This window comes from Monomorium pharaonis, chromosome 1 (genome assembly GCF_013373865.1).
Source record: "Monomorium pharaonis isolate MP-MQ-018 chromosome 1, ASM1337386v2, whole genome shotgun sequence".
Taxonomy (NCBI): Eukaryota; Metazoa; Arthropoda; class Insecta; order Hymenoptera; family Formicidae; genus Monomorium; species Monomorium pharaonis.
The window spans coordinates 25,146,233-25,163,328 of record NC_050467.1 but is presented as its reverse complement, the minus strand read 5'-3'; the positions used below and the strand labels follow the sequence as shown (position 1 = coordinate 25,163,328).

The window sequence follows — 17,096 nt, the reverse complement described above, 5'->3', positions numbered from 1 at the left end:
AATCGATTAGCGTGTTACGATTCGAGCTCCTAACGAGCGTCTGGCTGCCGTACGCTACGACAGACAGCTCCGTGCCGCGAGAAGTTGTAATAATCGCGCTGAAACGGCGCAATTACGATGCACATCACACTCTTTCCGCGGATGTTGACGATTAACCTTCAACTATATAATTCTTTACGATCTCCTCATTTACGACTGCCGGATTGCCCCTAATCGCTACTAAGTATCGGCTCGCCGACTCAATCGCGTGATGTTTTTTACGTCGACTTTAAGCGCGTTTTCACGTGACTAATCGAATGTTGTTGATCGCGGTGCCCGATGCCCGAAGTGGCAAAACTGCATCTCCTTCTCTTTCCCTGCTTCCGCGTAATTTTGCGCAACGATCGTATCTGCCTAATGACGCACCGCGATCGTCTTGGATAACTCGTCAGACCTTCACAGCGCGGAAATTGTTTGTCGTTAAGAAATGCTCGCGCGCGCACTGGTACGCGCAATTCGATTTACGTTGATCTTGGCTGGAAAACAGTTCCGCTGTACCGAAAAAGCCAGAGTATCGAATAATGATGTTGGGAACAGCTTGTTTTAAGCAAATATAAGTTTGGATATTTTTTCGTTCTCGGTATAAAGTTCAATCTACAGACTGATAAAAATAAGTATACTTTAATTTAGGAAAAAGATTTCCAAATTTATAAAAGAAATGCATACGAAATCTCATTAGGAGTTATTGATGTGACCGCTATTTTTTTTTTTTTTTTTAGATGTAGACACCCCTTGACACATCCCTCTCGCTTTCGTTCCATAGTTCGAGACACCTGCGGTGAACTCCGCAACTCGGGAAACCGTTATGGTCATCGGACAGAGATTCCGCCTAATAAAGACATAATTCTAACGCGATAGGATCTACCACCAGGTTGTGCTCGCGCGGCGTACCACCAGCTTTACGAGCCGACTACCCTCCCCGTCTAATTCGAAAACAGATCGAATGTCGACCTCGGCCGGCCTGCGAGCTCCGCGCGCAGATTCACGATCTTTCCCGGAAAAAAGGACGCCCCACGCGATTTATGACCTCGTTAAGTTCCTAGGTCTATGCAGGCTCGTATTAACGACGCGTCGCAGATGCATTAACCACGATTGTTGTTGAGCGATCTATACGCGCGGGACCGAATAACGGGCCCCTTAATCCTAAATCTATTTCCTCGAGCTGGCATTCCCTACATTTTTTTCTGTTTCTTACGAATTTTAGAACACCTTGAGTTACCTTAGGTAAGACAAGATCTAGAGAGATACAATGTTACTAACCATAAAGCTACTGCTAACTTACGTTAATTAACTTCGAAATCTATTTTATTGGAAATTTTCTCGGAGTAACATTCAATACACTTAATTCTACGGTTCCCATGTAAAAAGAAAAAAAAATACCGAAAACTTCCGAACGTTAAAAATTTTCGCTACAATTACTGCGTATCTTCTGCGCGGCTCCTCCGATGTTCCATTCAACCCTTCCCTCGTGGAATATCGTCGAGCATATTCCACGAGCGAATCGAGCCTGAAAACGCACGGGGGACAAAACAAGTTGCTCTCCACCGCCGGCCGATCGTCCATAAAATGGCCGGCCATTCGGCGCGATAACAACAACTTGATGAAACGATTAAAACCGTAACGAGCCTCCACCTCCCGCGGCCACCGGCCGGCGATTGCTGTTGTTACAATCCGCGCTTCCAGCGCGGAAAATTTTCCCAATTCGCATGTATGAGCGGCCGCATTCCCGCGAGAGTGCTCGGTCAACGTGCTGTCGGGACATCTCCCGTGGGATATACCCCTGATAAATCCGTCCGTTCGTCCGTCCGCTCAGCGTTAACCGCGGTTTTTCGTCCCTTTACGTAGCGGACGACACTCGACGATGGTTGTTGCCGAATTGTGCAAAGAAGATTTGAACGTTATTTGCAAGAAATATTAGACCTTTTGAATTAGCATTACAACTGTATTCTAACAATTTTTTAAGTTTGAAGAAAAAAAAAGCAGATTGAAAAACAATGATTTGTAAGACTCGCTGTAAATGAAAATTAATAAATTTTTCTAATGAATCATTAATCTAATTCATTTCTACTTCGGACAATTAATTCTTTAATTATTTCAAAGTTGAAAGATATGAGAGTTAATAAATGTTAATCAGTTTCTTCGACTTTTTTTCCTCTTTTTCCTTGATTAATTTGAATTTCAATTCCCATAAAGTCACAACATTAATTATGTTATGAAAGATATATCCAGAGATTATTTCATACGACTAGAAAACTATATCACTTCCCAAAATAAACCAGGCGCATCTACCGTCGAGCGGTGTCGAAATTAGCGTGATGCCGTCCGAGGGACCAACTGGAAGTCATAATTCCGTCATTCTCCAATATCGCATTGCCGTTACTAAGTGCCGAAATCACTCAGTGGGCGGGAGAGAACGTTTCGACGATCGTCGCGGCGGCTTTTCCACGATAAGCCCCAGCTTCCCCGGGTGTGTGCGGCTCCTATACGCCGGACGAATTATTCCCGGGGATGGGACGCGAGGGAGAGGGACGCGATAAATAAACTCTAACCCCATTCAAGTAAGTGGTTATGTTTTTAACGCGCGCTTGTGGCTAACAGTTCGTTCCCGTTCTACCCCCGGCCACCCTGGCCTGTCTCTCCGCGCTCTAACGTCGTCGTAGATACAACGATCTACCGCAGAAACGCGCTCCGTCCACCATCGTCGTCTCCATAAGCCACGTTATAGTCGCCAGTGGCGTAACGACGTGTGGGGAACGACGTTTCAATTTTCTCAAATATACACATTTTGTATCTAAAAAAATTATCTCGAATCTTATATAAAAACTTTTAATGACACGTCTTTAAATATTTTAAAAAATAATGAAGGATGAGGTGAAGAGATCCTCGTCTTCAAAGATAATGTGTATATAAACTTTTTATTAGAAAATGCAAAATCAATCTTTCTTCGGGAAAAAATTTAACAAGAAGACACGCGACGTGATTGCACGCGTAGTATGCAAATGCGATGCAATATGCATTCGTCAAATACAATGCATAATCTTTTTTATTGTAAAAAAAAGAAACTCTCCCATCAACGTCCGATGGAATCGCGCAACGGCAACAACTTCAATTTGCCCGCGTGCAAATACAGATATTCGTGGCGTAAAATCTTTACGGTAGGACCAATTATGTTCTCATTGCTCATCCCGTGTTAACCACCATCGACGGAGCCGATCCTCGCGTAGAAAGAGGAGGCTCGGCCGACTACGCTGTTGCGGTATGCGCACACGGGCGTACGACTTTTACACGCGCGAGGGGTGAGCGCAGCGGAAGAGAGGGAGAGAAAGAGCGAATCGGGGTGCAGAGCGCAGGGGAGAAAGACAGAGAAGACGGTGAAGGGGAGAGGATAGCGCGCGGAGGCTTCTCTCGTCGAGATGGGAGATGCGCCGACATAACCGATAAATAACAACGGCAACGAGCCTGTCAGACCCTTGTTAAAGCGTCGTGCACACGCTCACGCGGACCAGCACGCACGTATTCACGCATTAGAATGCGTTTTAACACATTCTCGATCTCTCTCGCTTATGCCCTGGTGGCGAGAGAGTGCCGTATAAATGTTTTTGGGCCCCCGGGGCCCCGAGAGTGCGCCGCGCCACGCCGCGCCGGTGACGAATATTGCCGGGGCCTCTTCCGACTGTGAGAAAGGCGAACGGTAATTAATATCGTTCCTCTACAAGGAAGAGAGAGAGAGAGAGAGAGAGAGAGAAAGAGAGAATGGTTTCCTACGGACGATTATTGTTACTTTGTTACTCCAAGTTCCCAGAAACGAGCCCCGCGCACGACGCATGCATCTCGTGCACGCGTCGCATCCATCGTCACGGATCCTGTTACGCGGAGGTACATTCGCGAAATTTTTATATACAACGCGCGATCGACGGAGGAGGCGTGCACGCGTGTGCGAGTTGCATGCGCGCCATTGTCCGTCATTATAATATGTTCGCGTGCCGCGTTCGCCATACGCGCGCGATTAATGAATCAGGCCTTTGTTTTCACTAACAATGAATGTGTCCGTTGTTTCGGAATCTTCGGAGCGTCCAACGCGGAAGAGCAGGAGGAGGAGATTAAAGGTAGAAATTATTGCGTTGAAGCAAAAAATTTCTCTCTCGCAGTGCGTTACCGCGGGCGATGCGAAGAGGAAAGGCGGTCACACGTAACATTTTGTCGCGACTTTATTCAACGGGAGAAGCTAAGCTTAACTTTAATCAGCGTTAATTCCGAGAACGGATTCCCCGTGTCAACTTAATTTTAATAACGAGCGTTTCTCAGAGGTCGAAATCTCCTGTAGCCCTCTTTCCTCTTTTTGACGAAAATACACCGATGATTGCACCCGGCCACGCCCACGTCTCGAGAACGCTGTTGAGAAAATTTGCGCGCTGCACGCGCCATCGTTTTATCCGCTCAACTTAACACGCCAGTCGGTTACGCCGGAGTTACGAGCTCCGCGTCTTTCTCTCCTCCCTTTCTCCCCAGTCGCGCCTTAAGTACACGTTTTATGAACTGTACTTTATGAATTTGTCGAAGTGCCTGCTTACGATGGTTTCGTTAGCACGCCCCGAGCGGTTTCTCGACGAGGAGCGGCGGAAGAGAGGGAGAGGATGGCGAGCAGAAGCGAGAGAGAGCGCGCGATAGGAGCAACTTCCTTCCAGCTTCTCCGCGCGCTTGCTCGCAGCATCCTTCGCACACTCGAACACCCAAACGAGAAGTGGCTTTCGTATCTTCTCGCTCCGAGCTCGCAATATTATCTGACGGTAATACACGCGTAAGAAATTGACGGCGGGGATTTGTCGCCCGCCTCAGCGATCGTGAGATTTATATTAATTGGACCGCGAGTGAGTCATATTTATTCCTTACGCGCATTAGAATACATTTTGATTAACTCTGATAGTGATACAGGTCAATAACGGAGTCACTTATATCAAAATATGAATATTGCATGTTTATGAATATCTTTTTTGAAATTCTCATAGGCAAAAAATTTTCTTGTTTATCAAGTTTCTATTTCTTATATTGAATTCTTTTGCATTTTTTATTTGAACTAAATATTTTTTAAAACATTATTAATATTATTTACTAAATATTATTTTAAGCTTTTCTTAACTTCCTATAAATCATTTAAAAAATTTTTCTTAATTTTTTCAGCCGGGAAGTTTTTATTTTATTAAATATCTTTTTACGTGTAAAACAACTGAGGGAGATCGTGATTCAGATCATTATTAAAATGGCTGCATTGTTAAAAATTATTCCTAATGATTTCTAACATAATACTTAAGAGAAAAAAAAAGTGATGCGCGCGAGGGCACAAATTATCGTGAAAACGAAGCGACACTCCGAAGGCCAGAGAAAATGGAGAGAGAAAGGCGCCAGAGGACATATCGCCGATGAAATAAGATTTATATTTTAGAAAAATCTGGTGAGGATCTGCTTCGAGTTAGCGACAGCACGTGCTGCCACTTACCGTGCCGTCGAAATCGATTTTCTCTCGTTCCGGGTAAACTAAGACAAAATAGGAACACTAATTATATTCTCGCTCCTTAAATGATGAATCACCCGTTCTATACTCTTGGTATAGAAACGAGTTGAGGAAAGATAATAAAGATAGTTAATTGCGCGGTTTATAAATTATTACATGTGCTTTTAATCACTGCATTGGCTCGAACGTTATGTAACAGCAAAATGGCTTTACCGCAACACAAATACAAGTCGATGTAGCAACTTGTAGTAATTACGTTGTCGGTTGTGCAGTTGGTAGTCGCGCGCTGCCGTCTGCCACCCGTTATATTTTCTTTTTTCATTGCCCTGAGCATTATCTCCGAAAGTTGGCACCTGGCTCGGATATAAACTGCCTGTATCGCTTTCACGAGGTTTCAGACGGAGCCGCCAACCCCCGTTACAATAATATTTTCCCAACACCAAGACGTTGTTTACAGTGTAAACGCGGTACCCGTTGAATTATCCACTCATCCCTCGCCGCCTTTCACGTTCATTTATCGCGGGAAAATCGTCACTGTATCTCCGTGAATTGTTGCAAATTGTTATATACAACGAGATAAACTGTATAAAAAATACGTATCGAAGGCCATGAGAGAGATATAAAAAAAATAAGTAATTATTACAATAATTCTTACAAGAATATTGCAAGTATTTATATAAAGTCGCACGTAATTTATAATCACTGACTAATTTGATTGTGAAATAAATTTTAACTTGCAGACTTTAATTTACAGAACTGTTCTATTTTTATAATTATCAGTTATAACCGGCTTAGTATTAGTTGTAACTTTACTTTTTACTACTTTTGATAACGTTCCATAATTAAACCAAATACTAAAAATAAATTCAATCTGTGGTCTCTAAATATATCTCAGCATGAATCTCGGTCGGTAATCGCGATAAATCACCAGTTAAGTCGAGGTGCTCTAATTAAAAAAGTGCCACGTTTATTTTCCCTCGTTTTACGAAAATTTCCACAATCACTCGTCGCATTCGTCACACCCTCTTTCAACCGCCGACATGAAAATCACAGCGAATGGGGTGTATCGCGCTACCCCGATAAAAAAAGAATCCCGTTCGTGCGTGCGTGGGGAGAGGAAAACGCGAGATCAATTCCGGGCAATATGTAGAACGATTTCTCTCGGCTTCTGAAAATTCGTCGCGTCTAGAAGGCGAATAACTGGAAAGCGAAGAGCGAACGGCGGCGGCCTTCCCCTTTCTCTCCATCCCTCGGCCAGGTCTCGCGTTCTTTATCCCAACGGCGATTTATTCACTGTCATTTTTCCGGAGGGGGTAAGAAGAAGTCGAGGGGTGGCGAACGGAAGCGCAGGGTGGGCGCAGAGGAGGGCCCGGGAGTATATCTTCCACTGCGAAAGAAGATTTTATTGGCCTTTTTATGGGACGAATAAACGGCCCCGTTACGCGGATTTACATACCGCTTGTTTCGTGATTCACCGACTTCCATTTGCTCGCCACCAACCTCCTCTTTCTCTCTTTCTCCTTCTCCGTCTCGCACTGCTGGCTCTCCTCTTTGACTCGTAGCTTCCTAGCGGAGAAATAGCAGTTGCTGCCTCTCGGAAGACGGATCTTTCTCGCCTTCGTACGATCGAACGACGAATGCCGCATCGCGATCGCGCTTTAGGAAATATCTGCATTTGCGCTACCGTTGCTTGCGCCAGGAGAGGAAAATATCTTGTTACTTCGGGACCATTTCATTCGATCTTGCTTTTACGAGCGACGATAAAAGATATACATTTCTGCCTTATTGCGCGTTCTAACAATTTTCTCTTTTTTTTTTTGCATTAGGTTGTAACCGTTAATAAAATTTATCGTTTCCCTAAGTCCATATAACGTAATTTTATCTTCGATTTATAGGCCGTGTATAAAGAATTATGTATTACCGTCGATATATCTACAGTTCTGTGTATCAAATAATTTATTTATCTCATTAGCAGGCTTCATTAGTACGCTATAAACAGCCGTTTGGCTTCGATTTTTCTTTTAAGCGCCGCTAATTAGATAAAACGCAATGAATTCTCGATAATCGATAAATTATGAGATGGAAACATGAAATCGCAGAACGACCGAGGAAAAAAAAGGAAGATCGATGTCCTTATCTTCGCTCGTTTAAAACAAACTGATGTAATTATGACGAAATGTTGCCGAGTGATTTATTGTATTATCGCCCGTCTCGGTTCACGGCGCGCGCCTCTCCAGTGTCTCTCTTTTCCTAATTAATTTATTAAACGATCCCGAAATTACTCAATTAACAACTAATGTTGTCGCAACGCGAAGGGATCGAGCTTTATCACCCGACAATTTCCCCTCGCACATTCTCGTCAGATAAGGTGCGCCTTATTTTTCTTTCCGCTTCGCAATTTTGTTGCCGAAAAATATAAACAGGCAAAAGATAGTTTTGACATCACGCCCAAGAATTTATATAGTAATCATGGAAATTGCGTCAGTCGTTGTGATACCAAAATAGCCATATCACGACGGGGCTTTATACGCCGAAGTTGAATTAATGAGACGCTATCGAGGACGTATAATATATACGAGCCAACAATGAGATAGGCGAGAAGCAATCTCGTCGTCCATCTCCATAGCAGAAGAGTTAATTTAAAGGAACAATGTTGCAACAACCAAGACAGAAATTTGCCGCAGCGTTCCCTTTTGCTCGCTTTCCTCCCGCATATTGTGCGATCGGCTTTTCGCACGGCCCTTTCTATTACGTAATGAAGCAATTTGACGCGCTGAAAAACGTCCGCGCGGCGACTCTACGGATGTACGGCGCCGCGCGCGTCGCGACGGTGGTTAATTGCGGAGCCTGTACGACAGTAATTCCGTAACGTTACAACACCCCACACCTGTATTTAACGTTACTAAATCGAAGGAGCAAAGTAATCGCGCCCGAGCGCGCTCCCTCGCGGTAATTGTACGGCCGACCAATTACAACATAACGGGTTCCCGAAACCGCGAAGCCCCGCTATAAATCCAGTTTGGTAAAACGCACTCGTTTTCTCTCGTACCGCATGTGTGAATGAAGAGATAATGAATTAAGCAGCCGGCTTACGAAATAATCGTAAAGCCGACGGCCGCACCTCACGTTGTCCCGCGTAATTTGTAAGCCTATCTCCGCGATCCAAACTATAAATTTTCACGCAATTTAATTCTATCGTGAAACAACCGGTCGTATATAGATAATACATATACCTGTGTACGTCCGAATTGAATATTTTCGGGATTTATGTAATTTAACCGATGTATCTTACGTTACACTGTTATTTATTTCGTCATTGCGTTACCAGGGGTGTCCATCATACTTGGCAAAAAACATTTCCTGACTTTTCCCTGAATTTTTCAAGATCTAGAATTAATTTTTCCCTGACTTTTTAGTATTTATTTTTAAAAGAATTAGTCGAAACGTTACTAAACAACGGATATTCGTTAAAATACATTTTTAACATGATTAACAATAGAATAAAATATTACATATACAGAAAAAACGATAATAACAACTCAGTTGAATGCATTGATAACAACACGAAAAAAATAAATTTCTTCACAATTCCTTACTTAAGAAACGTGTCCGAAAAATTTAGAAAATTAAAATCTATAAAAGAATAGAAATTATCTTACTCACAAAATAATAAAATAAATAGATATATAAAAACAAAGGCAAAGACGCATTACATACAACAGAACATTGTAACGTAGTATATAAGATTTCATGTCAAGATTACAATGCATCCTATGTAGGACAAACAAAAAGGAAATTAATAATCGGACTAAAAGAACATAGAACAGATAACAAAACCTGCAAATCCCTCATTTTGCGGCATAAAATAGAATTTAAACATGACTCCAATTGGAACGAAGTTAAAATTTTTGACAAAAAACCGAATTACATTAAATGATTAGTCTCGGAAATGTTAAACATAAAAAGACAAGATAATAGCATGAACATAAAAAGGGACACGGAATATTTGCGCAATTAATTAATGGTGGCGGTTACTCCTGCGGTGTGGTCCCGCGAGAAACGCCATGAGCGCGAATCGACGCGATTTAACCGCGCGTAGCGGCTATCAAATTATGCGGATGCTGCGCTGTCGGCTGCAACGGTAACAAGGTCAATAACGTTGCAGTTCGCGTACGACGAGCCCGATGTAGCGCCGTGCATCGCGGCACAATGAGGCCGTCATTGGCAAAGAGGGGCGTCACGTGTCATTTGATTTCAATTCGCAGCTCTATCATCCCCGTCGACCGATACAATAATCCCTATTAAACAAATAGTGCCGATCCGCTGCGGGATCAGCGTGCGTGACACACGCACACGCGTAAGACGGCGACACGCCTCGTGTTTGTGGAGCGCACACAGTGCGTATCCTGTCCTAGTGTAACCCCCTTACGAGTACCCCAATCGAGTATCCAGAACGCAACCAGCCCTGCCATAATGCAATTTGAGTTAACTGCAGAGGGGGGCCAGAGGGGGGACTCGAATGAGATCGTTGTACAGCCGCGCATCATCCTATAAACTGTAAGCACACAATACGTAATGTACTACGTGCGGCGGGACTCGATCGCTGTCCTTGCGGACCTGGGGGCGGACTTGCCCGTGTTGTTCTTGCCACCCTGCATCCCCATCCCTCCCCCCCGCGTCACTTCCCCGCGAGGCACCTCCCCACGAGGCACGTGCGCGCGTAGGCGCGTGTGTGCGTCAACGATCGCGTTGCAATGCGATGCGGAGGTAGGAGATTTTTCGATCGCAAGCGATTCGCGCCCTCTCGTTTCCATAAATGTTACGCACCGCAAAATAAATTTCTCTCAAGGGGATGCTGGAGACAAGTCTGTTTTACCGATTAAACATTTAAATCTCGATGATCTTTCAGCTGAATCTTTAAGGGCCGGTTTTTCAATAATGAGTTTAACTGAAGTTTAATAAAACGTCCCTCAATATAAACCATAAACTAGTTTTATATACATTTTTTTTTCCATTGTACTCTTTATTAAACCTTCAGTTGGCAACAGTTCACTTAACTACGCAAACTCAGTGCAAACAAATAACTTCAAAATAAGTGTCATAAAGTGTCAATGCTTCCTGTACCCTGTATTTGTGATTGATTCTATTTCTCTCATAAGTTACCGCGATTTATGTATCACAACAGAGAGCAACTTATAACTAACGGGAATGACATCTCAATTTGATAATGATGCAATATTTGTGATACAAAATGATAAAAGTAAATCTGGAATTATCAATTTAATTTATTATTTAATTTGTATCATACAATTTTATTATTTTTATTTATTTACTTATTTGTTATATTAATTTTCGTTTTAGTAAATAAAGATAGAGAAACCAATGATATAGAAACCACAGATATAGACAAAGATATTATAAAAGTAAAAGCAAATAAAGAAAATATAAATATAATAATTACAACTGCTACTTTATTAGAAGAAAAGAAAAATATTGAAAAAATAGATACTATAAAAAACTAAAATTTATAAATTTAAATAGTTGAGTAATTGAAATATAGCAAAATATTTTTTTCTAAAAAAAAATAAAATGTATAAAATTTAAGATTGGGGGAAATATTGTTTAAGTATGTTGAAACTTCAAAATCTAGTAAATTACGTATGTCATTTAATGAAACAGACGCTAAGGGTTCAGGTAATAATAAAGTCACAAAATTTACTTTAAATTTACATCTCAAATATTTTTTACATTAATCTCCATATGTTGTTTATTTCGGGAATTTCAAAAAATTCATCTAATAAACGTTTTAAAAAAACTGACGACACAGGGACAGAAGTGGGAAAAGCAAAATTAATTAAAACTCAGAAAGAATATTTCTTGAAAGAACAAATTAAAAAAGGAACAGGAAATGTTAGACTGTTTTACATTTGCAATTCAGTCGATATGAAAAAGCTGAAAAGTATTAAATACCGTTTATAGTATTAATAATGATGTTATAGATAATATGTTTATGTCTAAAAACAAAATTAAAAAATGTATTAATATGTAAAAATGTATAATTTTTCATATAAACCTTTTTTAATATTTTTTACATTATAATCTTGTTTATTAATTTTAATATTATTCACACAAAATTTATTTTCTCGATATCCGTGACCCATGTTTTTTTATCTTACGTCAAATTTTCGAGTATTATTCATCATCCATAATCAATAAGTACGATAATCGTATAATCGCGGCTGTCATCGTCGTGTGACGTTAATACTTTCGAAAACCGTGAAGATTTTACGCGTATACGATTCGAATTAATGCAGATCGCGGTTACTTATTTCTCCATTGACAGCTGGAGCCACGAACACTCGAGGCAAAGTGAGATTTCCATGGTGTTATTGATAAAGTATAACTAATCGGTAATCATGTTGTACACCGCCGTCAATACATTGGCGGTTAACAGCAATATCTACCTTGCAACAGTTTTTTGCGAAGTGTTTGTTGGATTTAAAACGGTTCGCGATTCTCCTCGCAATCGAGGCTCGATCTTTACGAGTGTTGCGTGGCTTGCATATACGTCGAAAATTGAGAAACAAGTCAGTTCGTGAAGATCTTGTAATAGATATTACGGGTTCCAAAAAACAAAGTAAGATACGTCGATACCAGGTGTATTCAAAATTGTACGCGAGATCCAAGTCTGTTACGTTAGGGTACAGGTACGTTAGGGACTCGCTAGGACGAAACCTACAAATAAAGACGCCGATGAAATGGGAAAGATTTCTGTGGAATCAGATATATATCTTCATTACAGTTACTTCTCTCTCTGGATCTTCAAGCGATCGGAGCAAAATAAAGTCTCTTTCAGACTATATCGACGACGATCGTTTTTAAGAGATCACGGTAGCTAATCGTAAATCTATCCTCTTTCACGCAGATACCGTTACTTCTTCGTGCGTCATTTTCAGTCAGATAGGTGTCTCCTCGCCGATGTTTTTTTTTTCCATTCCCGTTGGAAAGAGGAGAGAGAAATATAGCAGTATCCCGGGAAAACAGCGTGAGATCAGTGAGCGATAATAGGTAAAATTAGGAAAACCCCGGTATCGCATTTGTCACCTGTATACGACTAGTCCGTACTATATCTCCGGACGATCTATGCTGAGAGTTGTGACACTAAAATCTAATCGCCTTCACGCTTCAATGTCGTCCAATAATCAAATTAAATTCCCATTTACATACTTAGAAATTTCTAGCTAACTTATTGATGTTACTATAACACGCTACGTTCTGACGCGAATATTGCATTAGTGATGTAGTATGAATTTATAAACGTGATATTATTTATATAATAAATTTATACAACAATACTTACACTGTTAAAAATAGACTAAAAATTCAGTCAAAATAATAACTAAATCCTAAAAAAACACATTTTAAAAAAGTTTCAATTATTTTAAGCTGGATTTTCAATTAACTAGTGTTTCGGAATGTCCCTAATTATCGAGATAACGATACGAAATTTCAGTCTAATGAAGAACATCCTTAATTTTTAATGTATTCTCTAACTCGTTATTAAGGAAACAAGATAGCCGTGTATGAATAGAATAAAATATTACATACACAGAAAAAACAATAACAAATCAGTTAAATGCATTGATAACAAAACACGACAAAAATTAATTTCTTCACAATTCCTTACGTAAGAAACGTCCGAAAAATTGAAAAGATTAAAATTTATAAAAGAATGGAAATTATCTTACTCCCTAAATAATAAACTAAATAGATACATAAAAACAAACAAAGATGCATTAAATATAACAGAACATTGTAACGTATATGAGATTTCATGTCAAAATTGCAATGCATCCTACGTAGGACAAATAAAAAGGAAATTAATAACCAGACTAAAAAAACATAGAACAAATATCAATAAAACCTGCAAATCCATTTTGCGGCATAAAATAGAATTTAAACATGACTTCAATTGAAACAAAGTCAAAATTTTAGATAAGGAACCGAATTACGTTAAAAAATTAGTCTCGGAAATGTTAAACATAAAAAGACAAAATATAACATCAACATACAAAATAACACAGAATATTTAACGATATCTATTTACCCGTTCTTGATTCCTTCCCCAAATCGTAAACTTTCACATCAGTCTATGTCTGAATATTACTGACAGTCAGTGTGAGTAACTGAAAATCGGGAGAAAATTTATGTAAAACGATGATGAAAAATTCCAAAGATTGTAAAAATTTCAAACATTACAGAAAAGTTGTAAAAATCCACGACTTTTCCTTAATATGTCCAGATTTATAAAATCCCCTGACAATTCCCAGTTTTTCAGATTTCCATGACCGCTGGACACCCTAATTCAGACTAGATTAAACAATTTTAAACTGAAATATGAGCTAAATATATAAGGAATTCAGACAAACATATGAATTTTTAGTTACGGAGATAACTAAATATTTAAACAAAATTACCAAATATTTACATTGCTTTCTCTTAATTTTCCGTCAAGGATTTGTCTGAAAATTTTCAGTTACACTGATTGTAAATAACTTCAATCAATTTTGACTGATTTTTAAGAGACATTTTTTTAACAGTGTAATTTCGATTATCAATTTATAACTAATTCATGATCTGAAAATATAATTTATAATGCAATATAAATATAAATCTGAAAACGTGCAGTTTCTACCTGTTTCTATGGAACTAAAAATACACGCGCGCGCGCGCGCAGAAGGTTCTCTAATTTATTATGCGATACATTTGACAAAAACGCTTCGTAACATGCCGAACTTTTAATAATATGAATAGTCTCCACAGGAACCCAAGTATTTATTTATTTTTTTTCATTATTTGCGCTTTCTCATTTTGGTTTTCATCGTACATTTGCTTTTTTGTAAAGTATTCCGGTACTATTGTATCGTTATTCTGAGAGGGGCGTGTCCTTGTATCAAAAGGACACGAATCGTTTAAAATCTTAACAGATTCCGTCTCTGTTATGGCGTCGTAAGGCTCTACCTATTATGCTCTAGAGACATTATAGCTATGATTATACCAAACGACACATAGAACTGCTTTTAAAAGGAAACATCAGGTAAAAATTTGGTAGACTTTGTCATTTCTGAACTATGCACACGGTCACACTCTATCAATTAAAAGTGTGATTACGTATGCTTAAACGAAAGCTTATTCAACAGAAAATTTACCGGTGTATAATTTACGGATATTAATTATTTAGTCTTAACAAAATTTATGATTTTTCTTTGTAATTAACGCAAACTTTCTGATTACCTGTTAATAATGTGAGAATCTACCAATCTTCAGACAATATTATTTTAGCTCTCTATCATAAATCTTCTTAAACTTCAAAATTTTTTTAAAGTTTGATCGCGTTTAATGATATTGCAGATATTAGTTCCCATTAACATTTATTATGATAGTGATATTTATAAGGAGACGCGCGTACGCAGAAACATCCGAGAAAGCAGCTCGATAATTAAGACAATTAATATCTTGTTTACCCAACCAACCGCGGTGTTGACAACTTAATAGTAATTAGCCGGGCGTTCTCATTTGAAAAGCCCGTACCGTAAATATATGTATACACATTGGCCTCTTCGCGCGCGCGCGTGTATTTTACAGCCGATGTGCAATTTACATACTACAGAGTAATGCGAGTTATGCAAATTTTAATCGGCATAATATACATGCCCCGGCACCTGCGTGCCCAGGCACACGGATGCACGTTACCTATACCTTCGAATGCCCTACTACTACACGCCATTAGCAAGCGAAGCAATCGGAATGCCATTTAGTACCCGATGGCATTAAATGAGCGTGTTCTCCAGGCGGGTAGCCGTAGCTCGTCGCCCGGCGGCTTCCGCGAAAATTGACCGCTCGCGTTGCTTCGATTTGAAATTCATTAATTTCCCATCGGAGAAATGAATGCACACCGCGCAGTAACGATCACCCGCGGTGTCCCCTCGGTGTCCCTACGATCGAACGGAAACTTACTGCGCGCGGCGTTACGGCTGTATATCTCGCGATTAATAAGCCAATTAATAAGTTGAGGTATATTAACTTATTATAGCATAAAATTCTCGTAAAGTGTAAAATATAAATTTAAAGATACCGTTTAAAGAGATAAGATCTTTAATTCGATGAAATCTCCTGTATAAATATATGTGTTAATTAATTATACGTCTGTAATTATATACACGGGGACGGATGTATATACCGGCGGGCATTCTCATTATCGGATATCTATGTGATTGGCGCGCGATAACAGTCCGTCGAGAGTTCAATAATCTCGCGATACTCGCGAGATCTCGCCGTTGTGTGACCTAATCGACTTATCTAAATTAATGTAAATCGTCATTTTGTCAGCGAGTACAATCTGTAACGACGCGCGCGGGAGAAAGAGAGAAGGTGTGCGTGCGTGTGTGTGTGTGTGTGTGTGTGGATCGTAAAGTCGCGATGTTTCTTAATAGGGAAGCAGATAAGATCACCCTTTCCCCTCGCAACTTCATCCGCCCGGCGGCAGATTCATGCGTGACGCTGAATGGGCGTGCTCTTTCCTAGGACATTACGTTTTCCTCGCCGGGCTATAAATCGGCCGATAGCGCCGATAACGTCACCGAAATTGAAGGCAAACACTCCGTTGGCATGCACTCGCCATTACAATCAGGAGGACAGTTATGCGAGCCGGCGATTTGTCAATTTGCTCACGCCTTGGAACGACGAAAAATTGCTAATGGTAGTTCGTATCGTTTGACAAAGTAAGTCCGGAGAAAGTCTCAACGTTTTGCGTCGCAAATTCCAGCGGAATAGGAATCGGGAATGCGAAATGATTGATACAAATTAACTCTAACCGTCCCGCTCGCTCGACCAGTTTCCTTGATGGATACTGCACGAGCCGCTACTTCACAAAGTATACTAATGCCAGCGGGAAACCATATGATTAAACGTAATCGCGAAATAAGAGTGTCCAGTCCAGTTTAAGATGGTGCAAGGAAAACGACTAGGCCTTTGCTAGGAAGTAGGAAGCATATCGGCTCGGTTCTCTTTCTACAAATCGCGTGTAAGGAGCTAATAGCCGTTTCATGACGAATCGGCGGGGCGACGACGCGGGCAAAGTGGTCGCGCCACTTCAAATAGATCCGGCGTGTAATTCATTCCCGTATTATAAATAAAACGGGAATACTTTACATAATTGCGCGCGCGGGGAAACTCGTTATCGCGGCCCCGCGGTAATGATAGCCCCCGCGTCGGCCGCCATAATTCAGAACGCTAATAATTAGATCGATAATTATTGAACGCTTGGCTTGCCCGAGCGCAACATCCCTCCCGCGCTTCTCCTCCGCGAGCAATCTGTCGCACAACCAAAAAATGTATTTTAATATATCGTAACGACGTATCGATTAGTACGAACCGCGAAGGCGAAAAAATAGCGAGATCCGCCCTGCAACCTAGAATTAGACGCGTTTAATCGCCGCTCGTTAATTACGGAAACTCCTACGGATACCTCGAGCAACAGCGCTCGTGC

At 40.5% G+C, this 17,096-nt stretch overlaps 1 protein-coding gene across 7 annotated transcripts in view; it reads right to left on the bottom strand.

The window, feature by feature from the left end:
* LOC105831760 (exosome complex component CSL4) overlaps nucleotides 1–17,096 on the bottom strand; it is a 197,024-nt gene that overhangs the window by 176,804 nt on the left and 3,124 nt on the right. Inside the window, exon 6 of one of the 7 annotated variants that reach the window (XM_036283682.1) lies at nucleotides 13,656–13,734. The exons of the other annotated variants lie outside the window; for them this stretch is intronic. The gene's annotated coding sequence lies outside the window, so the exon portion shown is untranslated. The remainder of the gene's footprint in view (nucleotides 1–13,655; nucleotides 13,735–17,096) is intronic. 7 annotated transcript variants of the gene reach the window in all.